Genomic DNA, 9,995 nt, shown 5'->3' with positions numbered 1-9,995 from the left:
CTTAGTACGTGCTGTCATCATGAATGGTCTTCCCAAGATGATTGTGGTTGAACTCATTCCTTCATCATCCTTCATATCCAAGATGTAGAAATCTGCAGGAAAAATTAACTTGTCCATACAGACAAGCACATCTTCTAGCACACCTGCAGGGTTAACTGTGCTACGGTTGGCCAATTGAATGACCACACCAGTAGACTTAAGAGGTCCAAGATGAAGTGAAGTAAAAACAGATAAAGGCATTACATTAATAGAAGCTCCTAAATTTAACATAGCATTGTCAAACTTAGTACTTCCTATAATGCAGGGAACAGAAAACATACCTGGATCCTTACACTTTTGCGGCATTCTGACTGCAGGCTTCTTAATTAAGCTAGAGACGTTTCTTCCCATGTCCACTACCTCTTTGTCCATAATACGCCTTTTATGTGTACATAATTCTTTGAGAAACTTGGCATATTTAGGAATTTGTCTCACAGCATCCAACAAAGGGATGTTTATCTCCACTTTCTTGAAAGTATTCAGGATTTCTTTGTCTAACTCCTCCATCTTTTTAGTTTTTGGTTTCAAACGGTTTGGATAGGGAGGAGGAGGAGAATAAGGAGAAGAATTTTCAGAGGAAGTATTAGGGGATACCAACCTGGAGTTATCACTGGGTGCAGGCATTTCAGATGTTGCTTGTGTTGCTTCATCTGATCTTCCTCTTTCATCATTAGGTACAACTTCATTGTCCTTATCTTTATCTTCTTGGGCATGATTAGTAGAAGCACAAATTCCACATAAAGTACAAGGGATAGGCTTTTTCTGTAAGTCTGTCAAGGTCCTTACCATGGCCGCTAAGTCATCCAACTTCCCTTCTAATTTCTTGTGATCTGCAACATATGAAGCTTCTACTCCATGGGTTCCCTTCAATAGAGTTATAGAATTACTCCTTGTGGAAAATTGTTGATGGTTCGACGCCATAGTTTCAATCAATTGTCTTGCATTTGTTGGCGTTTTATCCACCAATGACCCTCCACTTGCAGCATCTATCATTTGTCTATCCATGATACTCAATCCCTCATAAAAGTATTGAATGAGGAGATGCTCGTTTATTTGGTGATGAGGACAGAAAGCACATAACTTTTTGAATCTTTCCCAATACTCGTGAAGACTTTCTCTTTCTTGTTGCCTTATCCCATAAATATCTTTGCGAATAGCAGCAACTCTAGATGCTGGAAAAAACTTTTCCAGAAATAATCTTTCCAGAGTCTCCCAGGTATTGATGGATCCTGGCGGAAGGCAGTATAACCAATTCTTAGCCGCATCTTGCAATGAGAATGGAAATGCCTTAAGCTTGATATGTTCCTCTGTCACTGTTGTAGGTCTCATGGATGAACAAACAACATGAAATTCCTTCAAGTGATGGTACGGGTCTTCTCCTGCTAATCCATGGAATTTGGGTAAAAGATGGATTAATCCAGACTTAAGCTCACATTCTCCATCTGGATATTGGATGCACATGTTTTGTGTAATTGCTGCATCCGGTGAAGCCAACTCTCTTATTGTTCTTTCTTCCATTCTATCTTCTTGAATTTCTGGTTCAGGTGATGGATCAGAAGATATGTTAATCACCGGAGGTGATTCTAGTGGTACACTTTCAGTGGTAGGTTTAGATGATGATGGTGCTCCTTCAGTAGAACACCCGAGTTCAAGTCTACTATGTGATTTACGCAAGTTCCTTTCAAGTTCTGAATCAAGTTGATAAAATTGACCCGGATTGGCCCGAGTCATGCACTATGCAAGTCCACCTGAAAGTGTTTCCCTGTGTGTTTTTTTTTCTTCCTATTCTTGTTTAGGAGAAAGATTTCAAGAAAGAAATGAGTTAAGATGTCGTTGGGTCTACTCCCAGGAAAGAGAGGTGCGTCACAGTGGACAACTTAAATACCAAGTCTTTCCTAGACAGAGTTTTCCAAACTAGTCTCAAAAAATTTCTTAAAAGAAATTCTTAATCAAAACAAAAATAGAACTTTTCTTGAAATATATTAAATGAAAACTAGATACTACAAAATAACAAACTATATCAAACGTATATGCGTAAAATAAATAAAAAATAAAAATAAAAAATAAAATAAAATAAATAAATAAAAACAGAATCAAAATAAAAGAAATACTAACCGTACTCCCCGGCAACGGCGCCAAATTTGATATCGCTGTCGTTAGGCGATCAAATTACCACTACTTTAGCAACTTCAGTATTGCCAGTTAGTAGTGAACAAAATAGTTAAGGTTAAGATAACCCTGAGTCGTCTCACAACGAATACGGAATTGATCTCAAATATTTGATTCTTAAAAATGCAATTAAAACTAGCAATTATAAAAATAGGGGGTTTTGATATGCAAAGAAAATGACACGGAAGATTGTAAACACAGTAATAGTAAATAGGTCAATTCCACTGCTTTTTCTAAATAAGATTCTTCATTGGTTATCTAGAGATTATTGTTAAATTAATTATTGTTGTTGATTTACAAATAAATCAATGTAAAGACTCAATTCATTTGTTGGCATCCTCACTTTTAATCAAAGTACAGTCTCAATTAAAAGTGAGAATTGTTAGATTGTCCATAGTAAATTTAATCAAAGTACAGTCTCAATTAATTTTACTATGCCTAATCATGTCTATTCCTTTGTTTCTTTACCAAATAGAAAACTTAATTAATCAAAGTAAAGTCTTGACTAATTTTAGTTAAAGTAATTACCTCTAATCAAATCAAAGTCTCAATTATTGGCAAAAACTTATTTAATCAAATGAAAGTTTCTAAACAAAATCAAAGTAAAGTCTCAATTTAATTTAAAAACCTTTTAACTCATATGATTAGCATGCATATAAATTTAAAATCATTATTTTCTATTCGATTAAGAAGCAAAGGACATAGATAAACAAAAACCACAACAATAATCAAAATGACAAAACATATAATTTCATCTAACCTCAGAATCCAGTTAAGAAATTACAGTGGAATCAACCCTAAAAGCTTAGCCCTCCATGGCTTTGATGGAATACATGATAATATGATGAAGGAAAGAAAATAAAAGAAAAGAGAGAATGAGAGATGTGATGGATGACGGTGTCTGCCAAAACCAGAGAGTTTTTAGCTGTCTCCGTTGTAAGTTGTAAGTTCTTCCGCTTCTACTCCCTTAAGTCTCTTTATATAGGCTTCCACTGGACTTTGGGCTTTATCTGTTAGTTGCTAAAATCTTTTATTTTTATTTAATTAATTAGCAACTTAATTCCTGTCCAATTTCCAATTCTGCCCCTCTCATTTAACCATATTTGCAGTTTTGACCAGAGTTGACTGCTGACTTTGACCAGTTGACCAGAGTTGACCAGTCGACCAGAGTTGACCAGTTTGACTGTCCTATCAGATGCTGACATGTGGCAGTGCATTTTCCCTCTCCAGAATTAGGGTTTCTACAGATGCAATGGAGATGGAGATCGCAATGGCAGCTGACGGCGCGGCTCCTCCTTCTACGGCGACGAAGGCGCGGTGGTTGCTGTGGCTGCTGCAGAGATGGTGCGACGGAGGTGGCGCATCGCTGTTGCAGGTTGGTAGTGGCCGGCGTGGTGGCTTGCGCAGAATGGTTCGTGAACGGTGGTGACACTGCTGTAGCTGCGATTGAGATGCGAACTGCTGCATGGTGGTGCTAATGGTAGCTGACGAAGATGCCCAAGCGGTGTGCGCTGCTGCGGTGAAGATGGAAGCTGTGCGAATGGAGGACCGTGGTGTGGAGGCGTGACGGAACTGCGAAGAAGATGGAGGAAGATGGTGGCGCCGCCGCTACTGCAGATTGGTGGTGGCTGGCGAGGAGATGGCGGCGGCGGCTGCCATGGTGATGAAAGGAGATGGAGGCTAGGGTTTAGGAGGTTGAAGGTGATGACGTGGCAACATGTTATTGGCTTAATTTTGAGTTGCTAGATCATGACACGTGTCTTTATCTGATTGGTTAATTTAATAAGTGGAGGATTGCCACATGGCATGATCTGAGTGAGTTGGGTTTAAGTGGTAGGAGGAGTGCAACTTAGTGAAAACTGGGGGTGCATAACAGGTTTTTGTGGTCCACTTGCAGGAGGAGTGTGCAAATAAAAACTAGGAATCCAATAATCACAAATCCTAATTAAATCAAAATTTAAGCACAGAAAATTCAATTAAATCCCCAAATTTAAATATTAAATGAGGGCAAAAATTTGAACTCATCACATAGTCACTTGTATCACATATTAACTCAAAACCTAAATTCCAATCAGGAGCAATTATCACAGGAGTTGAAACCAATTTTTGTTTTAACAATTCAAATGCATGGAAACATTCAACACCAAAATTAAAGGGTGTATCCTTGTTGAGAAGATTGCTGAGTGGTTTGGCAATTCTGGAGAAATCTTTGATGAATCGTTTGTAGAACCCAACATGGCCTAGAAAACTCTTGATACCCTTCACATTTTTGGGTGGTGGCAGCTTTTGAATGATCTCCACTTTAGCTTTGTCGACTTCAATACCTTTAGCAGAGATTTTGTGGCCGAGCACCACACCTTCAGTTACCATAAAATGGCACTTTTCCTAATTCAAAACCAGATTGGTATCTACACACCGCTTCAGTACGGTGTTTAAGTTTTCCAAGCATTGATCAAATGAAGCCCCAAATATAGAGAAGTCATCCATAAGGACTTCTATGCATTTTTCCACCAAGTCCGAGAAAATTACAAGCATGCATTGTTGAAAAGTTGTTGGTGCGTTACACAATCCAAACGACATTTTCCTGTAAGCAAACACACCAAAGGGACAAATAAAAGCAGTTTTTTCTTGGTCTTCTAGATCCACTGCAATTTGATTATAACCAAAATATCCATCCAGAAAACAATAGAATGCTTGCCCTGCTAACCTTTCTAGCATTTGATCCATGAAAGGCAAAGGAAAATGATCTTTCCTAGTGGCCTGATTTAATTTTCTATAATCTATACACATTCGCCAACCTGTGACTGTTCTAGTAGGAATTAATTTATTTTTATCATTACAAATAACAGTCATACCTCCCTTTTCTGGAACTACTTGGACCAGGCTGACCCAGGTACTGTCGGAAATTGGATAGATCATACTTGCATCAAGTAACTTCATTACTTCTTTCTTGACCACCTCTTTCATGGTTGGATTCAATCGCCGTTGAGGCTGTGCTAAAGGCTTGTAGTCTTGCTCCATATGAATTTTGTGCATACAGTAGGATGGACTAATTCCTTTAAGATCAAATAAAGTCCAACCTATTGCACCATCATTGGCCTTAAGAACTGAAATCAGCTTTTCCTCTTTAGAAGCCGTTAAAGTACTACTAATCACCACTGGTTTGTCACCTCCATCTGCAAGAAAAACATTTTAAATGAGGAGGTAATACCTTTAGCTCCAGCTTTTGACTTTCAGTTCTATTTTCTTGTAGCAATTTCTCAAGTTGTATTTCATTTGATGCAATTTCTTTTGCTGAATTCAAATGTGTTAAGTATTCATCAACTTTATTTTCTTCATGATCCTCCAGATCATCACAATCACCAATCAAAGCTTTTTCCAATGGGCTTGCCTTTGTCAATTGCTTCCTGGATGACAGAAAAATTTCATTTATCACATCCATCCTGAAGCATTGTTACTTGTCCTTCGGGTGCTGCATTGCTTCAAATACATTAAAGTTGACTTCATCATCTTGCACCCTGACCTTCAATTTGCCATCATCAACGTCAATAATGACCTTGGCCGTCTTCATGAAAGGTCTTCCCAGTATTAGAGGAACTTCAGTGTCTTCCTCAATATCCATTACAACAAAATCAACTGGGAACATGAATTTGTCAACGTTAACTAAGACATCCTCTGCCACACCATAGGGATACTTCATGGATATGTCAGCTAGTTGTAACGTCATCCATGTAGGCCTCACTTCCAGATCTCATATTCTCCGTAGCATAGACAAAGGCATCAAATTTATACTGGCACCCAGATCAAGCAATGCTTTTCCCACTGGTAATTTTCCAATTGTAACTGGAATAGTGAAGCTCCCAGGGTCTTTTGATTTTTGAGGTAATGATTTCTGAATTATAGCACTGCACCCTGCTTCCAGCTCCACTGTCTCTTCAGAAAATCTTCTCTTTCTTGTTAGGAGCTCTTTCATGAATTTTGCATATGTCGGCATCTGTTCCATAGCTTCCACAAAAGGGATGTTAATCTGCAGTCGCTTGAAAATGTCCATCAATCTTGCAAATTGCCTTTCCTTGTCTTTTTTGGAGGGATTTTGAGGGTATGGTAGGCCCTTCAACTGAGGTACCTGTTTCTCACCCTTCTCCCTCTTTTTCTCCTCACCTTTATTTTTTTCTTCTTTTTCTTCTCTTTTATTTACAAACTCTCTTTTATTTTGTTCTTCCTCTCCCTCACACTCATTTTTTTCATTCTCTCTCTTTTTCCTCCAACACCTCCTCCTCTACACCCAGGTTGTCTCGAATCCCTCTTCCCACAACTTTACCACTTCGGGTGGTAATAGATTTACAATGCTCCTTGGGATTAGTGTGTGTGTTGGCTGAAAATTAACCTGTTTGCTGATCTGATAATTGTTTTGCCAACTGTCCAACCTGTGTTTCGAGATTTCTGATTGAAGCTTCTATATTTTTCTTATTGGTCAAAGAAGCTTGCATAAACTTTTCTAAAGTATCCTCCAGTTTAGATGTTCTATCATGCACCGAAGGATAATGTTGTTGCTGTTGTTGATAAGGAGGTTGTCTGTTTGAAGGACCAACATCTTGCTTCCATCCAAAATTCTGATTTGGATTGTTTCTCCACCCCTGTGAAAAGTTGTTATTGTTGGAGAAATTTCCTGGTCTTCCTTGGTTGCTCACATATTGAACTTCTCCTTGTGAGCTACTCTGATAAGAACAATGACCATTTGGATGATCTCCTCCACAAAAGTCACATCTCATAGGTTGTTGACTGGTAGAAGTTTGCACAACTTCCAACTGCTCTGGTAATTCAGACATCTGCTTCATCAATGCTTCAATCTATTGAGTCAGAATTTTATTCTAAGCTAAGGTCGCATCTGTAGTACTAAGATCAAGCACTCCTTTCCTCTGAATAGTTTGCCTGTTATGCTGAGCTTGATGATCTGTGGATGCTAATGCCTCAATGATTCTTGTTGCTTGCTCCACATCTACAATCATCATTGTTCCACCTGCTGTTGTATCTAATATCATTTTGGTATCAGGCCTCAGACCATTACAAAATATGTTCAGCTGAGCAATATCTTCGAATCCGTGATTTGGGCATTTCCTCAATAAGGAATTGAACCGCTCCCAAGCTTCACAGAATGGCTCATCTGGTCCTTGCCTAAATGTTGAAATATCAGCTTTGGCTTTGATGTAGCGAGATGGTGGAAAGAATATGTTCAAGAATTTCTCCTCAACATCCTTCCAGCTGTTCAAACTCTGATTTGGATGTGACTTAAGCCATTCCTTTGCTTTACCTGCCAAAGAAAAAGGAAACAAACGTATGTATACATGCTCAAGATCTCCTTCTTGAAAGCCCATGGTTCCTATCAATTCATTATCCATTCCAGTGAATTGATGAGAACTGCTCAAGCTGAGAAAAACTGGCTTCATCTCCAAAGTTTTGGTGGTGGGTGGTATTGCTATGCTAGAAAAATATCCTGGCCCTTGTTGCATAGCATAGTCTCCAAGTGTCTTTCTGGCTGGAGCTGGTCTTTGATTCTCCATGTTTTTTGATTGAGATGTGATGGAAATACAGGAAGATTCTTCCCTTGTCTTTCCTTGCTTCTTCTTGTTTTTGCCTCTGTTCCTTCTAGCTGTCTTTTCTATCTCCGGGTCAAATGCTAATCGATCTTCAGGAACCTGACCTCTTAAGAGCATAAATCAAAACAACTCAAGCAAGGATTAGTACAAAGGGAAAATTTAATAAGCTATCTAATAAAGAAAAATATACACAAAGCTGGATGAGATAACTAAAAATTTCAAAAGAACACCGTTCCCCGGCAACGGCGCCAAAAATACTTGTTGGTCTCTTGGCAAGCGTACCAAAAGTCAACTGTAGTATAATGATTTGAAGTAAGAGTGTCGAACCCACGATCAGCATATATATACAGAAATTTTAATTTGATAGATCATTGACGTTTAAACTAATTTGCATAAACAAATACAATAAAAGTAGAAAATTAGATAAAAATTCAGTAAAAGAAACTGGGATTGAATTTCATCTATCTCCCTTGTCTGTAATCTAGATGAATATAATATATAACATATGAAAATACCAATATTGATGCACACTCAAAAATCATTTATACTGATCCCTCGCATATAAAATTCATAAGATTAGTTCCCTGAATATTGATTCCTCACATATTCAACAAACTATCCAGCATTACGGTCAAGTGTTAAAAGCAATTGATATATTGAGATCTATTCCTAGCATCACAGTATATCAAGTATCATTATTCAAATCAGATTTTCAAAAATACCTTCCGGTCAGATCTAAAAATCAAAATCAAAACATCTATTGATCAGATAGAAGTAAGCATTAAGAGTAGAACAATAATACCAATATTGAGTAAAACAGAAATGCTATATATAAATATCACCAGATTACATCCAAGTTCGAGTATATTACATCCAATCCCAAGGAAAGAGATTAGCCACTCATGGTAGCTATCAAAATCCTAAGAGCTAAAAAAGAAGAAGAACAAAATGTGAACTCTGTAGGTCGTGGTCACAGCTCCAGCAAGTCTACAGCTTTTCTCCCAAAATCTCCAAGCTGATTTCACTTTATGATGCAGGAAGAATTTATACCCACGAAGGTCTCGCTCAAGCGACGGGAGTCTCGCTTGAGTGAGACAACATTCTTCATGCTAAAGAAAGCTTCTCGCTTGGGCGAGACGTGCTGAAACAATGTCTCTCTTAGGCGAGCAAGAGTACTTCGAGCTAAAGAAAGGATCTCGCTTAGGTGAGATTGGCAGCATCTGGGCTTGCCTGGGCGAGAATGGCGGCAAGAGAGGGTCTCCACTACGCGAACTCTCGCTTAAGCGAGATTTTGCGTCGCTTAAGCGAGAATGGCGGCAGTGGCTTTAGCTTAGGCGAGAATGCTTTGGTTTGATCGACCTTGACAGCATTCCTTCCCTATTTCCTTTGTTTCTTGTTTTCTCCTTCATTCTTCTTGAGTTCTCTTTAATCTTTCCTGAAAAACACACAAAATAGGATGAAATGATTTCTTTAAATCAAAACTTGGAAGCTTAGATTTAGGGAGAATCAATATGAAATGAACACAAATTTAAAACATAAGTGCCAGAGTTTGTTATGAATTTTTACTAAATTTTGGCACTTATCAGCTGTTCGTAGAGAAATTTATGGAATTAAGCAGCGAGAAGGAGAAACCCTTAGTGAATATTGGGAAAGATTCAACAAACTATGTGCATCTTGTCCTCAGCACCAAATGCAAGAACATTCCCTCAGTCAATACTTTTACGAAGGAATGAATTCGTCAGACAGACAATAGGCAGATGCTACAAGCGGAGGATCTTTTCTGGATCAATTTCCACAAGCTGCTAGAGAGTTGATTGAATGAAAGGCAACTGATAGCCAACAATATGAGACAAGAGCAGATTCAGTAACGTCATTAAGGGGAGTTCACGAAGTTGAGACTTATGCAGCAAATGAAAAAAAGATGGATGAAAGAATAGCTGGGTTAGAAAAGAAGCTTGATGAAATTGCAAGCTTGTTCAAAACTTCAACTCCAAAAGTAGCAAAGGTGTGTGGAATTTTTACTTCAACAAGCCATTATACTGATGAATGCCCTAGCTTAACAGGAACTATTGTGGAGAAACCATCTCAAGCTTTTGCTGCCAACATGTTTGGAGGAAATAGAACATCTCAGAATAATTATGACTTGTCCTCCAATAGGTATGATCCAAGTTGGAAAAATCATCCAAATAT

At 38.3% G+C, this 9,995-nt stretch overlaps 1 non-coding gene across 1 annotated transcript; it reads left to right on the top strand.

Moving 5' to 3' along the window:
- Positions 1-7,305: 7,305 nt before the first annotated feature.
- Positions 7,306-7,412, top strand: LOC114171466 (small nucleolar RNA R71). Its single transcript, XR_003601516.2, has one exon. It is a non-coding gene; the product is annotated as a small nucleolar RNA R71 (small nucleolar RNA).
- Positions 7,413-9,995: the final 2,583 nt, after the last annotated feature.

This window comes from Vigna unguiculata, chromosome 6, assembly GCF_037176805.1.
Source record: "Vigna unguiculata cultivar grain cowpea cultivar isolate G323 ecotype 2 chromosome 6, ASM3717680v1, whole genome shotgun sequence".
NCBI classification, from domain to species: domain Eukaryota; kingdom Viridiplantae; phylum Streptophyta; class Magnoliopsida; order Fabales; family Fabaceae; genus Vigna; species Vigna unguiculata.
The sequence above is the reverse complement of the archived record's forward strand: the minus strand, read 5'-3'. Positions and strand labels throughout refer to the sequence as shown.